Source organism: Drosophila miranda, chromosome 4 (assembly GCF_003369915.1).
Source record: "Drosophila miranda strain MSH22 chromosome 4, D.miranda_PacBio2.1, whole genome shotgun sequence".
NCBI classification, from domain to species: Eukaryota; Metazoa; Arthropoda; class Insecta; order Diptera; family Drosophilidae; genus Drosophila; species Drosophila miranda.
Genome location: NC_046677.1, coordinates 11,086,448 through 11,102,383, shown reverse-complemented (window position 1 = coordinate 11,102,383; position 15,936 = coordinate 11,086,448). Strand labels below are relative to the sequence as shown.

Genomic DNA, 15,936 nt, shown 5'->3' with positions numbered 1-15,936 from the left:
TGATAGTTCCTGTCCTTCCTTATATTAAACGTATCTAAAAAAAATATACATATATCTAAGAAATAAATCACTACCAAAGTGTGGTGTTAAAACACACCCAACACCTTGAAACGTAATTTCCCTGCAAACAATTGTTTGCCCTCGAAATTTTATCGCTTCATTTGGAGGCGCGTTATCGTGGATGCGTGGGAATTAAATTCGTGATTTAAGTAATTTCTTTTTATTTCCACTTTACCGGCTCCGGCACTTTTTTTCCGCTGTTGCGTTGCTGCTGGCGGTGGGAATTTCCTTTGCCTCGTAATGTTATTAAAAAGATAATCGCAATCTTAGACATTTTATTTGGTTCTGTTTATTTTTTTCGTAGAAATTAAATAGCTAGCGGAGGAGGTGGAGAAGAGGTGGTGGCACTTCTGGTTACCTTGAGAGTTCAACAAGAGACAACCACAAGCGAAAGACAGGAAGGCAACAGCCCAGGCAACAGCTAGGCACAACAGCAACAGCACAAAAGTCAAAAGCAATTAAGCGTTTGTAATACAAACAAGAAAGGAAAGACTAGTTCTGGAAGAGACGAAGCTTTAGATACTCTTCGAGATACATTTTCCAGATGCTTTTGATAGATTCAAGATGTTGCTACTAGAAATACATGGAAATACAGTTATTGAGAGGAAGGAAAGCTAGTTTTTGATCAATTTTTGACCGATTAACGCGGTTTCTTGGGATACAATGCATGCAGAAACATGAATTAGAATCCCAAACACCTCTTGAAAGTCATCATACCCCTACAAAGGGTACCAAAAAGCTGCAGCACAGGTCAGGCGGCGAATGCTAGCCCGTAGTCCGGTAGCGGAGGCACAACTTTTGTTTTGCACAATTAAATTTTTCGTCCAAAAAAAGAAAAAATAAAAGAAATATCTACGTTTGTGCGCCGTACTGTGCATTTGTATTTGTAGATTTGTAAAGGTCGTTCGGGGTGCCTTTTGTTTGTGCCACACAGACATTTGCAATTAGTTGTGCAGCAAATTGAAGGCAAATGATGATTTTTATGTTTTTATCCGTAAAATGCAAACAATGCCTCAGAATGTTGTCTAAACTATTATGAATATTTAATAAGAGTGGGCGAAAATGGGCGGTTTTATTGTTTGTTTGTGGAGAAACAAATGAGAGGCGTGTAAAGTGTATGAAAGAGATCATTGGGTGAAGAGATTTTCAAAAGTAGGAGATTTCTCTTCATTAAAATAATAATTATTATTCTTGGCAAATTTCTTGAGAACATTTCAATGACTTATTGCCCTCCATGCCACAGGCCACATTCGCACTCGTGCTCTTGTGTGTCCAGAAAGAAAGCAAACGAAAAGTCATGTCAAGAGAAATCTGAGAGCAAATGAAGTAAAGGTGTCAAGAACCTTATTGACAGGCAGGCCCCCGGCAGCCAGAGACGCCCACAGACACACAGATGGATCTCTCCTGTCGTCCGTGAGATGTAGGAAGCAAAAAAAGGCAGAAAAACAAAAAAAAAAGAAGGCAAACAAAACAAAAGCAAACCCAGAACGTGACAAACAACAGCGGAGGCAGCACAAACCATAAACAACAAATAATCAGCGCAAAAAAAAATAGTGAATGATGATTTGTTTTTGCATTTTGACAAATGAGCTACGTGAAAGTTTCGCTCCCCCGAGTCCCTCAGCTGTTCTCCGCAGATCCCACGACAATTCCGATTCAATTTGAGTTTTAATTGGATTTTGCTTGAAATTAAAGCCAACGATTAACACTCTGTATTCAGTTCAAAGTCGAATGCGAATGGCAAGGCGAATGCCACACGCACGAAACTAGTTTACTTCGAGTAAGCGATAGGTCGACATACTTTCCGCAGTCACTGTCACTGGCAGGTAAATAGAGCAAAAGCAAACACTGCACTGCTCCACAAAGAGGGGGGCACGGCAACGGGGTGCTACTTAAGTCACACAGAGCATAATTAATGCGCAAACAGGTGGAGGTAGCAGGAGCGAGGCTGGAGGTCTGTGCCCCTGCAACTTTGTGCGTTGCAAGTGGTTTTCTCTTTAATTATGGCTCTGACTTGAATTGGCATTGAAAGATGATCAATTAGACTTAATATTAATGCATTTTTGGAATGTGCGTAATGGCAAGCCATTTAAAACAATCTAGTTTTATGGAGCATATCGATGTTTAATGGGAATAATAATAATAGAAATAACGATTATACATACGATAGATGATGGAAAAGTGTATTTATTATATTTAAATTATGTGATTTCTTTGTATATTTATCTTTATTTGTTCAATACTATCTACAATCGATGTTATTTCGATATTAATATCGATATTTCAGTCTTATTTTTCTGGCAGATATTTAATGGGATATTGGAGATGAGCAAACGAATGTTTTTTCTTAAGAAATATCTATAATTTCTAGGAGCTGTAGGTAAGTACACATTTTGAAGACTTTTACGATATAATACGATAGCTTTTTAAAGATATTATTTTCCTCTAACCTTGCATTTTTTATTACAAGCATTTCCTGCTTAAGTTTATTGATATTTCCTTCTATCTCGGAGTATTTCCTTATGTATCGATCTATCCATCTTTAACGACTTTGTGCCTTCTGCCAAAACTTTCCTCTGCTGGGAACGAGAGCATTTGAAAGTCGTTCTATAGTCGCCCCCCTTGGTCTTATGCTGCGAGTATCCCATTTCTAACTCTTCCACTTTACGTTTACGTTTTACGGCGGCCCAGAAACTCATTTGCAGCTGACACCAACAGCAGCAGCAGCAGCAGCAGCAGCAGTCAGCGATGTGGCAGTCAGCCAGTTGTTGAGTTGCAATATCGAGCTACGGGAACGGGATGGTTGGATGGTTGGATGGATGGATGGAATGGATGGCATGGCTGGAGGATGAATGGAGGTAGCAACTGCCTAGAGCCATGGTCAATATCAGACTCCTCCTTCTCCTCCTCCTCCGATGTCGCATCGTTCGTGGCCCTGTCTCCATGCCAATGCGGTGCCAGAGACAGAAAGACAGCAACAAAAAAATAATACAGAAAATGAGCAGTGGAAAACGTGTGCCACAAAATGTCACTCTCATTCGACGATGATGATGATAATCATGCCAACGAGTGCGACGGAGACGGAGCGGTGGGAAGGGGGCAGCGGGCAGCGGGGAGCGGGGCTGGTTATGGGGGGATGGGATGCCAACTTGGCCAATTGCATTTATGTTGGATAATGACGAATGTCAGCGGCACACGCTAATTAAGGTTAATGAAAACGACAAACAGACACAACAAAACGAATGCCAATAACGCCGATACCCGCAGGCGATGCAATGATTAACGAGGACAAACGACAAACTAAAAATGGCATAGCCATAGCCAGTCTTAATACAGACAATAGTTATGGTCAGATTATGTATATAAATCTTGCGTCTAGCGGAAATTTGCATGGCATAATGGAAAACTTTGCAAAAGCCAAAAGTATCGCCTACTGAAGTTTTTCCTTTTTGCATTTGAATGCCCAGCATCTGAGGAGGTTATGATCAATCTGTTATAGAAGATATATACCATGATCCGTGCTTAGGAGCACCACTCAGAAGTCCAGACTAAAGGAACTAGAGGGAAAAGCTTTTGACGTGTAGAAATCTATGATTATGCAGCGAAAACGAATGTTTAAGGGGCCCTCTTTCATCCTCCCTCATCCACAATTGGAAAGATTTAGCTCTGAATGAGTATTACACATAAAATACGTAATATTCCATGCCATAAAAGTACTCTCCCTCTTCTAAGAATATTTTGTAGATGCTTCATTCCCATAGGAATACCCATTACTCACAAAAGGGGTATTCCACAGTCGGAATTTCGACTATACTCGCATGTGGGGGCACATTCCTACTGGTTTTTTTTTTATAGCACGTTCCACACCACGACACCCGTCCGTGTCGCTCTACATAAATCAGAGCTGCTCGCATTGTAGTGTCTTGTCTCCCCGTCCGTCACTAACTAAATGAGTCATTTCATTTCGCGAAAAGCGTCTAAAGCGAAAGGAAAAGTCAGACCGAGTCAGACAGCGCAGCGCAGCGTGGTGGCCTTTGAAGTTTTCCTTTCGCGTCTTCGCTCATTAAAACTCACTTGAGTGGCAGAGCAGGAGCCAAGGAGTATTACGCGTAGCATGAGGGGGGGAAATGAAAATCTTGGGCAATTAAATGGTTGAAAAGAAATGGGCAAGAACATCTTAAGATGAGCGATGAGTGGGCGGGAGCATTTACCTGATTTATTTTGCTAATTGCTGGAAAAGAAAGATAGAACAAATAATTTGAATTAATAAAGGGGGATTTAAAAAGAATTGGACAAAATTTTACGTATTATATTATTATTATTATGTATGAGTAGTTCATTAAAAAAATGCTATAATTTCAGTAAAATATACTTAAATAGTTTAATAAAAAATACCAAATATATATTACATTTATATTTTAATTATAAATTATATTAAATTATGTATAAATATTTATTATATATTTATATATATATTCTATTCTATTACGTTTGAGTAATTCATTAAAAAAGTGATAAAACTTCAGTAAAATATATAAATATTCGAATATAATATTCCACATAATCCATATGAAATATAAATATTTTATATATCCCTAAAATATATTAATATTTTAATAATTTCATGCGCCAACCCCCGACTCACTCGCTTCGCTCGCGCCGATATGAGTAAAATATCGAAAACGACGACAACACAAAACATTTTTATAGTATGGAGAGTTAATATCAAACATTTTATATGGATTGTCTCTATAAAATGTAAAATTCGAAGCTTTAAGGATTTTATTTGGTACCAGTGACTCTCTATATTTTCCTTTACAAGGTTTCCTTACAGAATCCTTTAACATTTCATAAGCTATACAACAAATGTCTCCTCATACACATAACCATATCTTTCACTTTTAATTTGTGGACCAGAATGACTTCCAATTGTTCTTCCAAGGCGCCTTTACAGCTTCTTTGGTTATGAAAATCTCCCTAGTGGAACATCTCAGCCCCAAGACGCAGTGCGAAAGACAACGACAGAAAGTTATATTAAAAAATGGATGAAATTTTTTGTTGCATTTGCAGTATTCAAAAATGAATGCGCTGCAAAGGGGAGCCCCGGGTGCGGCGACGGGAAACAAAGGAGAGCGCATGAAGAGCAGGGCAAAGGAGTCAAAGCGACCCCAAGATGAGAACTCTGTTTGTCTCCCTCTCTGTCGCTCTCTGGGTCCCTTTCTAATGCAGTCTGTGCCCCTAGGGACATACATATTCTGACTCTGCCCCGAAGGACACACAGTGCGACTCTGCCCCGAAGGACGCACCCTCTGACTCTGGCTCCAAAAGCAGTTAACATTTAGCAGATGTGTCCGCTGGACGATAAAATGTACAGTTTGAAGTTGGTTGTAGCTTGCACTCGTAAAAACTATGTTGAACTGGAGTTTTGTGGCAAAATTTGGATAAGTTTTAAGTGCGACAAGCTGTTAAGGCACCTAAAAACCTTTAAAAAAGGAACAATATTGTGGGAATACTACAAGTTTGGGTGGATTTGTTGCTTTGAAAAGTAGTAAATATACAAATAGTAGGGAAAAAGGAAAAGATATAGAAAGAACCTTCAGAGGTAGATGGGAAATCTTCCATTTGTAGATAAATTTTGAAGAATATTTCATTTAATTAGTAAGGATCTCTTCTTTGACTAGAAAACTATCATATCGAACCACAATATCTTTAACTTTTGAACTTTAAAATTGTTTCCAAAATAAACAAAAAGAAATTCAAACAGAAAATCCCCCAAGGAAAAACATTTAAACAAGCGCCAAAATATAATATAATATAACCCAATGGAAGCCCATGTGCCGTGCCGTTCTGTGTGGCACTTGACGACAGATGTGCGGGGGCTGGGGCAGGGGGCAGGGGGCACATTATATTGGGATTTTCGCTCGTCGTTGCTGTTGTTGTTGCCGCTTGATGCGGAAGTTTTTAAATTGTGCAGCGATTTTCATTCATTCGCGTAGAGTATTTTTCTTATAAAAATCGCTCGACGCAGAGACTCCTTGGCATTCAGGAAAGGGAGGCCCGTCCCGGCCTGGCCCAGAGAAAGGCTCATCTCGGCTCAGCGGCAGTTGCCGCTTGCCACTTGACTTTTCGAGTGGCACAGCGCAGCACAGCAGCAGCAGCAGGGGCACGGTGTGGCATGCGGCATGTGGCATGATGGGTCGTGTGCCGGGCTAAGCAAACAAAGTCATTTGTTTGGTTGGACTCTCGCAAGTCAAGTGGGGGGAAAAGTTGCAAACGGGGGGCGGTAATGCTGGATGTGTGTGTGTGTGTTTGGGGCCATGTGGCAGGGGTGGCGGGGGGAGGCGTTGGGTCAAGAGCAATAACGTTGAATAATAAGATTTTTAGACGAGATTTTCTCTTAAGAAACAGAGGATTGAAGTTCCTTTGGTGAGTGGGAAAATATTAAGGATGCGACAGCATCAAGAGACATAAATCACAGTCACATGGAAATCCACTTGGAATCTGCATTTCACAATTTAAATATTTGAATAAATGAAAAGAATCTTATAGGGAAATTTGCTTAAAATATGTGGGAAATGTTTATATCTTCCGCCTTAAATATTGTGCTCTCCAAAATCCCCGCAAAAACAACTGTCAGCGCAGTTGAAACTTTATTTGAATAACTGCAGAACTCCACATGGAATCCACTGCACAGAAATGCAGAGAGGGAGAGAGAGAGTACTTGTATATGCAATATCCTTAGAGCTATGCACATAACTCTTCCACTACTTGGGGCCCCCCCTCAAAGGACAACTGCCAAAATGCCAACTGCCAACAACAACAAAAAAAGGGGGAGGGAGTGGGGCAAGTAGTCTAGGGAGAAACTGTGACACAACTGCCACTGCAACTGCACAGCCTTCAAAATATGCACTTTTCCGCAACACGGAGAAACGAGAGCAGAGGCAAAGTCATAAAATATTTAAAGCTCATGCAACGCCAAAAACACGTAGGAGCGCAACAAAAAACAACAACTATTGAGAGTGCTGCAATGAGCAGTGTTTGGACAGTGGGATACCCTTTAAAAAAAATTAGATAGATTGGAAATGGATGCTCCATAAAAGGGATACACATTAAAAATATTTATTGTTTGCTTAATAGATGGGAAATTGTATTATTGCCATTTTATTTACAAAATATATACCTTTTTCCTCCAGATGAGTATTCTCTGTAAGAGGATTCTTTGTGGGAAGATTCTCCGTAGAAGAATTCTCAGTAGGAGTATCTATAAAAATATGCTCTTTTTTTATTGGAGGATTCTCTGCAGGAGTATTATTTGTAAGAGGATTCTTTGTGGAAAGATTTCCTGTAGGAAGATTATTTTTAGGGATATTTTTTATGAGTGGATTCTCTCTAAAAGTATTCTGCATATAAGTATGAATTTTAGAAGTATTCTTCAGTCGATTGTTCGCCTTTTCAAGGTTATTTTGTATTGATATAAATTTAATAATGATAATAATAATGAAGAAACATCCTCTATTCCTTATGGTCTCACACACACAACTCTAAGAATTCCATACACCCTTTTACTCCACCCCTTTCTACAGGGTATAAAGGCATGCACAAAAATGCACGCAACTTATTCTTTTCCCTACTTTTTTGCTTCCTTGTAATTTTTGCAGCATGTCATGGAATTTAAGTCTCAAAGGCACACCTCCTTAATAAAAGTATTCCTTATACAGCCTCAAAGATACACCCCTTCCACAGCAAAGGACCTCCACGTACGTAGATGTGTGTTCTTGTTGTCCTTTGCAATTTAATTAGGCTTACACTAAATAAATGGCCAAGAAAAGGAGGGAGAAAATAAGACAACACTTTCGGGGGGGGAAAAAAAAGAACGGGGAAAATTTTGTAAAGCTGCTGGCGTCTATTAGGGAAAACTGTAGAACACCACAGCGGAAGAGGAAGCTGCGAGTCTTTCAGCAAAGGAAGTGTTCCACAGCTCCATCCTCAGAGTCTCTTCCTGTGTGTTCGAGGCTCAGGAAGTGCTCATTGAAAGTTTATTCCTCGATGGAGCCGAGGACATGTGTGGCGACATGTGTGTGTGTGTGTGTGTGTATGTTGAATGAAATTTGTCAGACCTCCCCGACGCTCCACAAAAAAAGTATGCTAAAACGCAGAACATGAGCCAGGGCTTGTTCTTCTGTTGAGGGATTTCGCAAAACTTTTTGGATATTGGTTGTGTTAGAAGTTGGCCGAAACTTAGTCAGGCCTTAAATTTCGACAAATTTCCATCAAATTGAAACGAATATACGTATTTTATTCCATTATTTTGTGAAAATATAACCAATCATGCGTTAAAACGTTGAATCTGTCATCTATTTCCATTCAATTTGCTGCCCCAAGCGCATCTGTGGGGTGGGGCTGGGGCTGGGTTCATTGGTTGCACACTCACTCGAGCGTTTAGTGAGTATTAAATTGCATAATTATTAATAAACATAAGTGCCATTCGAAAATGTCATTGAATGGAACGTAATTGAGTGGAGAGTAGAGTGGAAAGGGGGGCTGCTAGAAAAATCAGCAATGTGGAACCGACAAAATGTGATATTAAATGTTAATCATACGACATGTGCGCAGTCCCCCCCTCCCCTTAGGAGTAATTTCGGAAATGTGTGTGTGTACGCGTGCCACATGTATGGCCTGCAAATGAAGTAGCAAATGGTGCCAGAAGATACTCGCACTCGAAGATGAAAATTGCAGAACATACGTGACATTCAATGGGGAAATTCGCAAATTAAATCAGGGCTCTTAAGCTTCAATAAAATGATATTTAAATGCTCTGTTTATTTTAATTGAATGGCCTGTATTTGTATTCGATTATTCAAAGCTTAGCCCCAATTATTTTATTATTCAGATTGCAGGGAAAATGGCTAGCAATAATTTAATAAATTTTATATTATAATCCAGATTGGCATTCCAATTAACATTTGAGTTTTTCTAGGCAAAAATTGATATTTCTTTTATTTGTTGAATGACTAAATTCTGTGCCGAGTGAACAACTTACGAATAATTCATCTTCCATGAAATAAAGCTCTTAATTAAAGCAAATATCGTTTCGCAAGGCACATTTCTATTGATTGTTTGTACGCAAATATCCCATAAAGCTTAGTTTAATGGTAGTTTTATTTGTCTGACAAGCAAATAATGTTTCAAAAACAATTTGGGACGATTCCTATCTTTTGCAGACAAATATTATGTTTAGCATTCATTAAACATTTTCAGGGAAATATTGAATGCAGGCAAATATCGGCAGTGAGCAAATGGATCGATGGGCAAATATAATCGTATTTTGTTTGCATTAACCGGATGCTTAGCATTTTAGTGGCACTTTTAGGGAAGCTAATTGTTAAAAACTCATAACTACTTAATCTTTGATCAAATATCTCAATCAAATAATATTTTAACAAGACAAATATTACTGGCATGGCTATATCTTTAGGATACTATTCGCCAAGGTCCTGCTTTCCTTTAAAAACCCACAATTTTCCCATGAAATTGAAAACTTTCCAATTTTAATGGTTTCCTTTTATGTTTCGAAATTTTTCAACAAGCATAATTCATTTTTAATGTGCTACAAATCAATTAAAATATCCTTTTTATTTTCGTGGTTTTAAAATCAGCAAAATATTGGCCTGGTAATTATAGCAAAGGGAAGTGCTGACTAAGAGGAAATTTACGGCCAGACATGACAGGATCGACTGGGGAGGCATTGGGCACAAGTTATATAATTTATGCCTGGTAATTAAACTAAAAATAATAATTACACAGAAAGCGTACAGAACAAAACGAAATGAGTGGCATAAATTCACATGAGCAGCAGGCCAGAGCAGCAGACCAACAGGGGACACATACGGAGAAGAAGACAAATTGAAGGACACTCCCAGAAACAGGACAGGACATGTGTACTGTGTGGAATGTGCTGTCAGTTTTCGGCTTGGTTCTGGTTCTGGTTCTGGTTGTGCCTCTGTTCCTCTGTTGTGCAAATATTTAACATGAAATAACATGAATATTTCAAGTTGTCACAGCAGAAAATAGTTGAGGCTATTTCACTGTCTGTTTAGATGGAAGGACCCAGCTGACCCTGACGATGGCTGCCAAAAGTTACACATCAAAGTCCACTATTGCCTGCTGGATAATCAATATCCAGGCATTTCATGCGAAGAATTCAAATATTGTTGCCCAAAGAAGTATTCTCTTCAAATTACCGCTCCATAAATATTACCCACTTGGGCTCCTCATATTTTATTGGCACACAATCCTTAAACATACCTGATGAAAGACCCGTTGTTTGGTTGTGTGTGTGACACCTCACCTCACAAATCTTATTAAATATAAATTGGATCCCTTTTGCACATCAGTTAACAGCGTCCCTACATTGTATCCCCTTGAAGCGGGTGCGCCGTCCTCATATTTTCTAATCAAAACCCCCGAGAAGGAGGGAGTGGAGGCCCGTTTATACCCACAAAATATCAACGTTTTTCTTCCACCTGATATCCGTTTATTTATTCTCCCTTGTAGTTTACGTATTTTTCATAAAGAGAGGAGTTTATTGGCAAAGGATGCTGTGGGGTTGGGAGGGAAAGGACCCAGAGAGGACTTAAAGGAAATTGCAGCGAAATAAACTTTAAGGATTTGCACATGATTACACATGAATTTATCTCCCCCCACCCCTCTCGTCCTTTGTATCGTCCTCTGCTCGAACATCCTCGTCCATTGCGCGCTGTCCAGTGATTGTAGTTTTCCCTCTTTTTATTTTTATGACAGGGGAAAACTTTTCATAGTTTCGTTGTGTGTAGAAACAACAACAAAAGTTTGTTGTGTGTGGCAACAAGAAAAACACTGACATCAGCAGCTGTCATAACCATGAAAATGGTGTGTTCATTGAGATGGCGAGAGATGGTCGTGTGGAAAGCCCTTAAATTGCATTAAATAATTTAACAGATTTTCCGTGCGTTCATCTGCATATGAATTTCCATAAAATATATGATTCTCCGAACTAGATTTCATTTTAGTTTTTCTGCCTGCAGGATTCGGCATCGTCTGCCATGCAGACACGTTCTTTCGAGCATGAATTTCTATGCGGATTGCAGTTTATTCCTTTTGGAAGTTGCTCTGATTTCTGTTTTCCGGTCTATACGGTTTATAGAGACGGAAGACGTGAGAGTTTTAAGATATCTTGGCGGTGTCCTCAGTCTCTCAATATTTTGCTGCGACTTTAAGCACAAACGACTGCAGCAGCAGCAGCAGCACACAACCTGCCAATAAAACATGAAATATTTGGCATAAAATAACGCGCATACGCCGGGTCAGCCAGCCCCCGGTATGGCACCAGCAGTGGCAGTGGCAGTAGCAGTAGCAGTGTGTGGCACATAGAAGCACAGCCACGTGGCGCTCTCCCCGCCGCCACCAAAGGCAATATTCCCGAGTAGCAGGTAAATGTGGCGCTCGAGCAAACGCCGCGCACAATGCAAAATTTATTAGTTTTGAAGGCAGAGAAAAAGGGCCAAGAGTTGTGGCTTAAATACCCTTACATTAAGTGGAATTTCCGGCGAAACTTGACAAAAGCCCATAAAAGAGTTTTCGTTGGTAGAACTTTTGTTTCCACCAATAAAAAAGGGGGTTTCGTTTGAGAGGCAGATCTATAGTCCTTCAGAAAATACCTTTTGTTAGGGTATTAGAACTGCAGCCTGCGGCAGTGGCAGTGGCTGTGGCTGTGGCAACTATAACAACTGCAGGCAACTTGCTCTCAATTGTGTTTTCCTACTTTTTTCGGGTGCCGTGCCACCAGAAACTGCAACAACTACGAAACACAGCCTGCTCTGTATCTGTATCTGAGTATCTGTGTGGCCTGGGCTTGGGCTTATGGTAAAAAGCAGCCTAGATTTCGGCATGCATAGTAGTCGTACAAGATACAATATCTTCAAAGGACTGCCAGAAGTCCGCCTGCCGCCAACCGCCTGCCCAATTCGCTATCCAAACTGTTTGCCTTGTGCCCTCGATGGGGATTTTGTCCTTCGTCCTTCGTTCTCCTTTTTTGGCAACTCAAACCAGATGGCAATAAAAACCAAAACGATTTGCGGCCCTCCGCAAATCCGCGCCCTCCGAGGTAGAAGACTGGTCCCTCTGTATTTCTGCAACGTAGTTACTGAACTTCTGTGCCATCCATACGTGCCCCCAGGCATGGGGCAAAAGGGTTAATTAAAATTCCTTTTATGGGGAAAGTGCAACGGTGGGGTAGGCATAGACCCCACTCCTGCCAAGGAGAGGCCATTCCTTCGCCCGGGATTTATGCTGAATATCGATTGGGGCCTAGTTTGCTTTTGGTTTTGAGGATAGAAAGAGCTAAAGAACTGTTGACTTACTAAATTCTATTGGTAAGAGACTGAAGGCGAAGAAAAGAATGGGGTTTAAGCAAAGGAAAGAGTAAAGATGACTAAAGGAGGATTATTGCTTAATAAGTGGAATAATCGTTTACAATCTTTGGGGGGAGAGAATATTATTATGATAACAACCCCCGGCTCACTCGCTTCGCTGGCTAGCGCCGAGAAATTCTTCCAGCAACTCTTTCCCAGCAAAGTTGTTCCCCAAACTTCTCTCCCTACAATCTTCCAGCACTGAATAGCCCATAAAAAGCCCAAGCCCAAGTCAACAAAGTCTGCCTTCCGTCTAACCGAATGTCCAAACAAATTTTGTATTTAACTGGCACCAAAACAACAAACAAAACTCCACCACGCGTCCAGCGCCAGTCAAATGTCAAGCCATCAAGTCCATCGTTTCGGACGAGTGTAAATATCGTAATTTTAATTAAGAGCTCAAATAAATCGTGAGGTTTCCTCCCCTGGGATGCTGATGCGTTCACTTGACTAATTGAATGTACAACAACGACAACGACAACGGCGGGTGACGGCTGCCAATATCAGGGGACCCATAGATAATGCCACATAGCCACAGTAGTCGTCGTGGTCGTAATGTTTGCCCAAAGCGGAAAGGAAATTGGATTGTCAAATGAGATTCGAAGGGAGCGAGAGGCGACTCTGGTTGAGAGCTAATTAAAATTTGCATAATTAATAAACTTTTACGCATCGACAAAAACCACGAAAAAAAGCAACTCTGCAACGGAAACTCAGAGTCTACGAGGCGGAAGAGACTCCAAAAAGTCAGTCGAGAGTCCAGATCCAGGTCCATGTCCGGAGCCCAACGGAAGTGCCTGCTAAGTGAGATGCCTCTCTACACAAGTGCTGCACTTAAAATTGCATTTGAAATTAATTGAATTTTGCAGCGCCCAAGACTCTGAAGAGTACAAAATTAATAAGCTGCTGTCAGAGGAGCTCCTGACTCTCAGACTCTGCCTCTGCTTCTGCCTCTGACTCTGACTCTCGAGAGTGTGCCCAAGCATCTCTCCACTTGAAGTCGGACATCTGCTGGATTCTCGATTGCCCCCCGCGAGTGGGGCCCCTCCAGTAGTTGAGAATGTCATCAACATGGTCTTAATACGCGCTTAATGTGCGAACAAAAGGGGGGATGCGAATAATATTGCAGCAATGTTCTATAATGGAATACCCTTTTTTATTTGTAAAAGATGATTCCATAGACTTCAAGAGAAAGTTTGATCGATTTTTGTTTATTTTGTTTGCAGTTTCTGGAATATTTTGTTCATTTGCCAGAGATGAAGAGATAAGAGACTGCGGCACCAATTTCTTTCATTTGCTGTACACTCTCAGGCACTTGAACAGGAACACGAGTTAATGTTCTCTTATTACGGTTCTCTTGGTCGTTTGTTGCTATTGTCGTTTGCATGGCTGTTAATTCTGCTGCATTCGGCTCGCAACTTCGTTTCTTATACGAGCTTCGAGCTTCGTAAGAGCTTCGATCTGACTGCAGCACTAGAGAGAGTAGAAAAGAGAGCCGAAAGAAGTCGGCAGCCGCGGTCGGCGCTTATGGCGCCGTAGGTTATTTGAAAGTCAAGCAAAACGAATTCGAGCTTCGATGCTCTCCTATCCTTTGCTGCTCTCTCATGAACAGCAACAGCAACAGAGCGCATCACCGGCTGAGCCTCTCCTTTTCCTGCATTGCCTCTACAAAAAGGGTATCTAAAAGCCCATAAGCCTTGCATTTTATGTACTCCGAAACGATCCCCTTGCAAAGTTAATGTACGACGGCCGCCCACTGGCACCGAATGAGTTGCCAAAGGAAGCAGCCTGGTGGACATTTTCAGCAAAGCTCATTAGATGGCTTGTTGAGAGTCGAGAGACCCTTGCCAAAAGGGAGTTTTCTCCCATTTTTAATTGCAGTTGTAGTGCAAGAGGAAGTAACCTACTAAAAACAGAGTACTTCCTTATATCAAAAGAGAAAGAGAGAGAGAGGCCCATTCGCCTTATGAAAGCTAATGCAATTCTCCAAACATTCTGTTAAGAAATGGGTTAACGCCATATGGGAACAATGTATCTGATAATGCATGGCAATTCAAACAAGTTATAAACACGCTATACATTTGCTGTAGTTGTAAGAAACGTCGCTTGCGAGATAAGCTATCGATAAAATGGAACTAATCAGTAATGATGTTTCATGGAAAATAGCAAAGTTCTTCAATGTTGAACGATAAGAAAGACACTGTCAGATATATGGCCATAGTGTGTCGTCGAGCGACTTTGATTTACGTCTATCATTTTGGGCAAATCATGAACATTAAGAGCTTTGGAGAAAGTCTCAAGTCGCTTATTTATAATCTCGAAAAAATTCCATAGAACAAAGAAATCATAGCTGATAACTTTAAAGGCTTAAAGAAGCACTTGAGTTCCGATTGGAAAATATTCGTTTGAATATTCCACCTCCTATATTTCACACTCCACTGAACTTTATCTAACGGCAAAGGCAACTCTTAAACAGATTACTTCTCACTTTTCACCTGTGCTTCCAATTAATCAAAGAGCCGGGCAATTTTCTAAATGCAGAATGCAGCAGAAAAGATGTATCTCATGCGTGGAGCGAGAGGGCACTATGGATAGGGGTGCTCAGGTGCGTTTGATTTATGGCCTTTAATGGTGGCACAACCAAGTGGAAAGATAAACTCTAGTTCCACGAATAGTATCTGAATAGAATCTATCTATCTTATCTATCTAGAGTATCTGGAATTACTATGTGTTTTGCTGTTGAAACCATCTTTTGATATTTCTCAATGTTAAAAGATTGCAAAAAGATAGATATCAAAGGCACAAGGTGGAGAGATTTCCTATGAACTGTGCTTTGTTTTTCCATTAAAAAAGAGGCAATTCTTCCACCATATTCCTCAAATATTTCACGTAATAGTAATTCTCCTTAGGGCGCCCAATTTTTTTACTTATAACCAAGTAACTAGTCTGACACTCTTTGTGGTTGATATTTTCCAGCCTTATCTCAAGATAAGAATTATTCATTTGAAGGTCGTAATAACCCAAATTATCATAATAATCTGTCGCATTGTCTGGCAATTCTTATCGTCAGTTCGGTTTATCAATTATTTAACATTGGGCGTAACCCAGAAACGAACCACAAAATATATAAAATATGCTTTACAAACGCATTTGTCATACAAATATATAATTACAAATTTACGGCAGGAAATAAAACGTGTTTGGCACAAAAGTCACGAATAAAGAAACCCGAAACAAAAGCACCTTGCAACCCACCAAAACGAAGCGAAAAAATTGCAATGAATGGTCTGAGATAGTCAGATACTTTTGGACAGTCGGCAGCAACCACATTGCAAGCAAAAGACTGGCTACAAGACAGGCGGCAAGTGTGGCAATGTGGCGTGCCGCAAAGACCCCAGTAATTTTGTGTGTCAACAGTACAAATAATATT

General features: G+C 40.4%; 1 protein-coding gene across 3 annotated transcripts in view; it reads right to left on the bottom strand.

Moving 5' to 3' along the window:
• LOC108163209 (beta-1,4-glucuronyltransferase 1) overlaps positions 1-15,936 on the bottom strand; it is a 58,335-nt gene that overhangs the window by 26,278 nt on the left and 16,121 nt on the right. For all 3 annotated transcript variants that reach the window (XM_017298360.2, XM_017298361.2, XM_017298362.2), the window contains exon 3: positions 4,272-4,291. The gene's annotated coding sequence lies outside the window, so the exon portion shown is untranslated. The remainder of the gene's footprint in view (positions 1-4,271; positions 4,292-15,936) is intronic.